The sequence below is a fragment of the Tupaia chinensis genome, unplaced genomic scaffold, assembly GCF_000334495.1.
Source record: "Tupaia chinensis unplaced genomic scaffold, TupChi_1.0 Scaffold000595_1, whole genome shotgun sequence".
NCBI lineage: Eukaryota > Metazoa > Chordata > Mammalia > Scandentia > Tupaiidae > Tupaia > Tupaia belangeri.
Genome location: NW_006160111.1, coordinates 1,297,259 through 1,304,534, shown reverse-complemented (window position 1 = coordinate 1,304,534; position 7,276 = coordinate 1,297,259). Strand labels below are relative to the sequence as shown.

At 39.6% G+C, this 7,276-nt stretch overlaps 1 pseudogene; it reads left to right on the top strand.

Moving 5' to 3' along the window:
- The first annotated feature begins 5,388 nt into the window (after positions 1–5,388).
- The window catches only part of LOC114009654 (protein arginine methyltransferase NDUFAF7, mitochondrial-like), a 7,567-nt pseudogene continuing 5,679 nt past the window's right edge, over positions 5,389–7,276 (top strand).

Below are 7,276 nucleotides of genomic sequence, written 5' to 3'. Positions count from 1 at the left end.
TATGAGTGCATACATGATTATATTTTTGAGTGAACATGTGAACTTAGTAGACTTTTTTCAGTTTTGTGATGTTCTATCATTTCCTTATGAACTATGAATGGACTGGCATTGAGAAACTTCAACTCTTGCAAAAGGGACTCACTGTTTCTTATCATTTCAAGCACACCCTTGGGTTTCAAGAAAAATATCTAGTTGGGTTGTGTGAATTGTCACTAGTGATGATTCAAACTTCCCTGATTCTGTTCTTTGTCATGTATCCAAACATTAATCTTTTTAGGAAAGTTATGTTAACTGTGCCTTACTGCTTTTATCACACTTAGGTGACCCCAAGTCCTATCGAACTAGCCATTTTAATTATAGCCAACTATCTTTAGGTACATGAAATTAAAAATGATAATATAATTTTAGCAAATAGTATGTCTCTCTTTTTTTTTTTTTTTGGAGAGTTTTGCTATAGGGCCTGTGCGCTCGCCAGACAGACAGAAAGAGACAGAGAGACAGAAAGCGAGAAATCACAGGGGGGATGGGATGACCACGCCACAATCCCTTCTTCTCTATTCTCCTCTTGGTATCTTGGGCACGCATGCACATGCGCCCAGCATAAAGTTTAAGTCACCAGGTCCGGGACGTGAACTGCCATTGACTACATCGGAATCCAGCGACATAGCCATTACGCTAACTGCTGGTCCTGGCTGGTGCTTTCTTGCTTCCCATCTCTCCCATTCTTTCTCTGTCTCTTTCCAAGGATTAAAACATTGAGTTGGAGGAGAGTTCTCTAATACTGTTATATACTGGTCTTCGTATAGAAGGTCCACAGATACACCTACTAGGAGATTTATTAGAGACATCCGTTATGTTATCTTAGTCAAACTTCTGGGCTTAAAATCCCAACTATACAATTTATTAGCTTTATAACTGAGATAGTATAACTTATCTGTTTCTCCATTTCCTCATCTATGAAAAAAGGATAATGATATCTGTATACTCTCTCTTTTTTTTTTTTTTTGGAGAGTTTTGCTATAGGGCCTGTGCGCTCGCCAGACAGACAGAAAGAGACAGAGAGACAGAAAGCGAGAAATCACCCACCAGGGGGGATGACCACGCCACAATCCCTTCTTCTCTATTCTCCTCTTGGTATCTTGGGCACGCATGCACATGCGCCCAGCATAAAGTTTAAGTCACCAGGTCCGGGACGTGAACTGCCATTGACTACATCGGAATCCAGCGACATAGCCATTACGCTAACTGCTGGTCCTGGCTGGTGCTTTCTTGCTTCCCATCTCTCCCATTCTTTCTCTGTCTCTTTCCAAGGATTAAAACATTGAGTTGGAGGAGAGTTCTCTAATACTGTTATATACTGGTCTTCGTATAGAAGGTCCACAGATACACCTACTAGGAGATTTATTAGAGACATCCGTTATGTTATCTTAGTCAAACTTCTGGGCTTAAAATCCCAACTATACAATTTATTAGCTTTATAACTGAGATAGTATAACTTATCTGTTTCTCCATTTCCTCATCTATGAAAAAAGGATAATGATATCTGTATACAAAAGTTACTATAAAGAGTATATGAGCTTTTATTCCTTCTGCAAGTCAAAGCTTGGTACATAGTAATAATGCAATAGATTTTCTTATAATTCTTTTATTTTCCTCATTCTTCTGTGACCACATGCATTTATCTGTAAGGAGATTGGTTGTAGTTTCATCACATCTTGTGACTGTGGAAGTCTTTCTCTGGGAATACTTAAGTATTCCACGTGGAAATGAAGCACACCATTTGCTTTATGTGAATCACTCTGAAAAACAAATAAGTAAATTGGTCTGGATACAGAGTTGGCTATCGTGGGTAACCAGTAAAATAAAATAAAGGAATGAATGTGTTCGGAAATTGTACTGTCGTCTATTACGGAACTCAAAGTAAACGCATGGATACTGCTGCGTCGCTGCTTTACATGAAGTATTTCTACGTGAATCAGCAGTGTTCTAAAGAGGACATTTTGTGTGGGAACAGCTTTATTTATGTTGCAGAGATAACAGGCCTCTAATGGCAAGGGTAATGCAGATCTGCACTGGGGGCATAATGCTGTGATTCTTGTGGCTTATTAAGATCAGTGGGTGCACACAGAGACAATAGCACGAAGAAAATGATGAGATGATTATTATGTGTTTTAAACCACAGTTAATTACACAAATTACACATATTAAGTGAGAGAGCATTAACCACTCACTTTGTATGTGCCTATTTGCAGCATTCGGTGTTTCGATGAACATAAGAAAACAAGGAATTCAAAGAATTTCCATTGTCTCAAAATGTCAGGAGAAGGAGGCAATATAGAATGGTCTCTATGGTACTATTAGATACACTCGCTCACCTAGTTCATTGCAAAAAGTGAGAAAGAAAGTGAGTTCCTATAAAACATAACAAGTTAGAAGTCAGTTAATATATTAGATATTACCGCACGCACACACTCTTATGTTACTCAAAGTTCTGGAAGTTAATACTGACTTAATTATTCTCCTACACTTATAAACACTGCTAAAATTTTTCTAGAATTAAGTTCTGGACTTTACAATCTAATTAGTAACTGGGTATAAAGAGAAGGTAGTGCAAAATGATCATTAAAAAAAAAAGTTTGATGTTTAAGCAAGAAGACAAACGGGGATAAGTATGAAAATTGTTGACTTTTTAGCCAGGAGAAGGAAAGGGGGATTTGATCATGGGTTTTAGCCACAGAAATATTATTGTCTATGCATGTTTTCTAAACATAATGTGTTATGATAATTTTAATATAGTAGGATAACTGTCATTTCAATAATTACCTTTTTTCTTTTTCCAGGAATAAGTCTATGGAAATGTTAAGATATCATGTAAATGAAAGTTAGACAATGTTATTATGATGGTTCTCTGCTACTATCCTTAAAATTCCAAACGCCTCCTGTGTTCTAGAAATCAGTAAACCTTGTCTTACAGTGTCTGGGAGTTTGTTTTTCTTTTTCTTTTTTTTTTTTTCTGAGAGGTTTTTGCCATAGGGCACGTGCACTCACCAGACAGACAGAGACAGAGAGACAGAGAATGAGAAATCATCTCCCAGGTGGGATGGCCACGCCACAATCCCTTCTCCTCCATTCTCCTCTCGGGATCTTGGGCACGCACGCACACACGCCCAGCATGAGTTTAAGCCACCAGGTCCAGGACACAAACCACGGTTGACTATGTGGGAGTCCAGCGACGTAGCCATTATGCTAACTGTTGGTCCCACAGTGTCTGGGAGTTTGATGCTTGTCTCAGGAAAGCTGGGAATTTAAGACAGATAAATAATACCCATAGAAGTGAAATTTCAGGATTTTAAAGAGGATAATTCTAAGAACCAGTTTGCCCACATTTGAAACTTAATTTTTACCAGTTTCTTGAGCATAATGTCATTTGCTATTTTCCCTAAGAGGACTAAAGATTTTTTTTTTCTTTTTGTTTTGTGCCTTTCCCACAGTTGGGCTACTGTTCTCTTGCAAAGTTGCATCTTAATAGCATAGATCAGGTGTTATCATCACTCTACTCAAAAATTAGCCAAAGTCTTTTCATTTAAATCAATGCAAACTTATAATTTTTAAATTGTCTGTAATAACTTTTATACTCAAGCTAAATTCAATCTCTATGCTTCTTTTTTTTTTTTTTTTTTTTTTTTTTGGGCCCTTTTTTTTTTTTTTTTTTTTTCTTTTTTTTTATAAGAGAGGTTTTTGCTATAGGGTGCATACGCTTGCCAGAGAGAGACGGAGAAACAGAAAGCGAGTCATCACCCCCCCTGGGCGATACGTAAATTCAATCTTTTTCCTTTTTTTTTTTTTTTTTTTTTTTTTTTCCAGATGTGAGAGAGAGTGAGAGAGAAACACCTCCTGCCCTGGGTCTATTCACACTATAATCCTTTCTTTTTGCAATTCTCCATCAGGATCCTGGGCACTATGTTTTCTACTCCACCAGAGCTGGAACCCAATTTCTGCTTGGCTATTGGCATCCAGCTTCCTCTGTGAAGAGTCTAAATGCTGCAGTATAGGACTAGCCGTGAGCCTAATTTTTTAGTCACCTCATTGCTTCTGCTCTCCATTCAGCCAGAGGCCTTCTCATCGTTCCTAAAACAAGCAGAATATCTTCTCTGTTCACCTTTGCACATGCCTTCTCTACGCAAAGCAAATAAATAAACATGTTGGAAACTACAAAGCTGGGCAAGTGGTGATAGCCTAAACAAACCAGAAAAAAACCTTAAACTAGTAATTGAGAGAAATTCCCTCCCAAAAAGCTACCTTGGAGAATAAAATTCTGAGTCAGGAAATAGAAGTAACCAATCTCATGAAGTCATAGTACAGTGAAAGTAGAAAACAGGAGACTTGGTTAAAAACCTATATGCGGGAACCAGCAGTTAGCGTAATGGCTATGTCGCTGGACTCCCACGTAGTCGACCGCGGTTCGTGTCCCAGACCCGGTGGCTTAAAACTCACGCCGGGTGCGTGTGGGTGCGTGCCCAAGATCCCGAGAGGAGAATGGAGGAGAAGGGATTGCGGCGTGACCATCTCCCCTGGGGGGTGATTTCTCGCTTTCTGTCTCTATGTCTCTCTCTGTCTGTCTGGCGAGCGCACACGCCCTACAGTGAAAATCTCTCCAAAAAAAAAAAAAAACCTATATGCAAAAATTAGACTTCCTGACTCTCTTTTTAGGTTAAAAAGCTGAGCAACTTCTTCTTCAACCCGAAGCACAAGATAAATTTGGGACTCAGGAAAAGTAGATTCAGTTGAAAAAAAAAAAAAAAAAGCATAGCTAAGATACCAGGAAAAAAAAGAATAAAATGAAAATCTCTTTAGTAAATGGTGAGACTTCTAAGCCTTTCCCCACCTAGACTCAGAACCCGAGCAACTAAGCTAATATATTCTGTGCAGGGATGTTTCAGGTTCTCTGGGAAAGCTGACTATGACCATAAATAAATAAATAAATAAATAAATAAATAAATACATGATAAAGGAATAAATACTGAAATGACTCAGCTACAATAACCAGCCGTAAAGTCATTGGTCTCTACTGTTGACAACAATGGATACTACTGTGTAATAGTAAAAATGTCTTTAATAAAAACAAACAAAAACTTATTTTCACATGTATACCCCAGTAAATTATTAATCATAGGTAAGATTAGGAGGAGATTTTCAGGCATGCAAATTGTTAGAAAGTAACTCTTCATTGCATGACTGGAAGTTATGAGTGTGTTTCCCACAAATGAGTAAAGAATCTAATAAAGAGGCAGGTATGTGACTGAAATAGTGGGTCCCACTGAGAAAATACATAAAGAAAATCTTTGTGGAGATTGAAGGTGAGTAAAATGTGAGAATAGGCTCAATGCAATGAATGGACTGGCAGACAACACAGCCAAGATTGGAGAAGGGAAGAAAGACCTGCAGAGCAGAGATCAGCGGTTGGGTGGGTTCCAGAAATTCACCTGCTGGCCCCAACTCTTAAGGCATTTCTAAGGTATCTCTCAAGAGTTTCCAAGAGGATTGGGATCCAGCAGTTAGCATAATGGCTATGTCGCTGGACTCCCACGGAGTTGACCGCGGTTCACATCCTGGACCCGGCGACTTAGAACTCGCGCCGAGCACGTGTGGGTGTCCAAGATCCTGAGAGGAGAATGGAGGAGATGGGATTGTGGCGTGACCATCCCCCCTGGGGGGTGATTTCTCCCTTTCTGTCTCTATGTCTCTCTCTGTCTGTCTGGCGAGCGCACGCGCCCTACAGTGAAAATCTCTCAAAAAAAAAAAAAAAAAGGAAAAGAGTTTCCAAGAGGATTAAAGCTTGAACCAAATGAAATGAGAACTGATTTATTAGCTTACTTCTTTTCCTTGCCTTTATTTCCCAGTCCCTCACACTTACTTCTTGGGATTATCTCTCAAATGAGCAAACTTAAACATGAATCTTTGTTTGGTTTCAGCTTGTGAGAGAATCCAAACTAAGGGGCAAGGAGCATTATTAAAATGTTACATTATGATACAATCACAGTTTGTATTTTATAAAACTCACACAGTTTGGAAAAAGATTGGGAATGAATCTGTCAAAGAGACCAAGTAGGCAGTTATACTAGTCTAGATCAAAAAAGATGTGGCTGAGGGACCAGCAGTTAGTGTAATGGCTAAGTCGCTGGACTCCCATGTAGTCGACCACGGTTCGCGTCCCGGACCCGGTGGCTTAAACTCACGCTGGGCGTGTGTGCATGTCCAAGATCCTGAGAGGAGAATGGAGGAGAAAGGATTGTGGTGTGGCCGCCATCCCCCCTGGGGGGTAATTTCTCGCTATCTATCTCTCTGTCTCTCTCTCTGTCTGTCTGGCAAGTGCACACGCCCTATAGCAAAAACCTCTTCAAAAAAAAAAAAAAAATGATGTTGTGACTGAAAATAAAATGATGAGATCATAAAAAAAGGCAAATATATGAATATAAAAGCTCCGTAAGGGGCCAGTAGTAGCATAGTGGTTAAGGCACTAGACTCACATGTGGCTGACAGCAGTCTAAGTCCTGGACCGTGTGGTTCATAACCATGTAGGCACAAATGCACATGAGACCAGAATTCAGGAGAGTGGAGAGGCGCATGTGCGCGTCTGATCAGAATCACAGGAGAGTGAAGTGGCCATACCCTCCTGGGAGGGTGATCTCTTGCTATCTTTCTGTCTTTCTGGGAGCACACGTGCCCTGTAGCAAAAATTTCTAAAAGAAAAAAAAAAAAAAAGCCACTTCAGAGATCAGACAAAGGATCCATAGGAATTAGCAACTGTTTTGAATGTTGGTGGTAAGCAAAAATAAAAATAAATAAATAAATAAACAAAGGAACTACTCTGTCTTAAGCAGTTGGATGAGTGAGTGGGAAATATAAGCAGAGGATCAGGTTTAGGGAAAAACTACATATGTGCAAAATTGAATATGTTCAGTAAAACTACCTATCAGAGAGCTAGGAGGCAGTTTTACATATATGATATATGGGACTGGAGTTCCAAAGAACAATCTCAATGGGCTAAAAATAATAAAGTAAAAATCTTCAGAATTTGGGGCCAACAGGTGACGTGGTGGTTAAGGCACTGGATTCCTACAGGACTGATCACAGCTTGAGTTCTATACCCAATGACTTGAAAGTCATGCGAGGTATGTGTGCATAATGTCCAAAGTACCAAGAAGAGAATGGAAGATAAAGGATTGTGGTATGAGCATCGCCTCACCCCCGAGGGTGATTACTCTCCCCCCCCGCC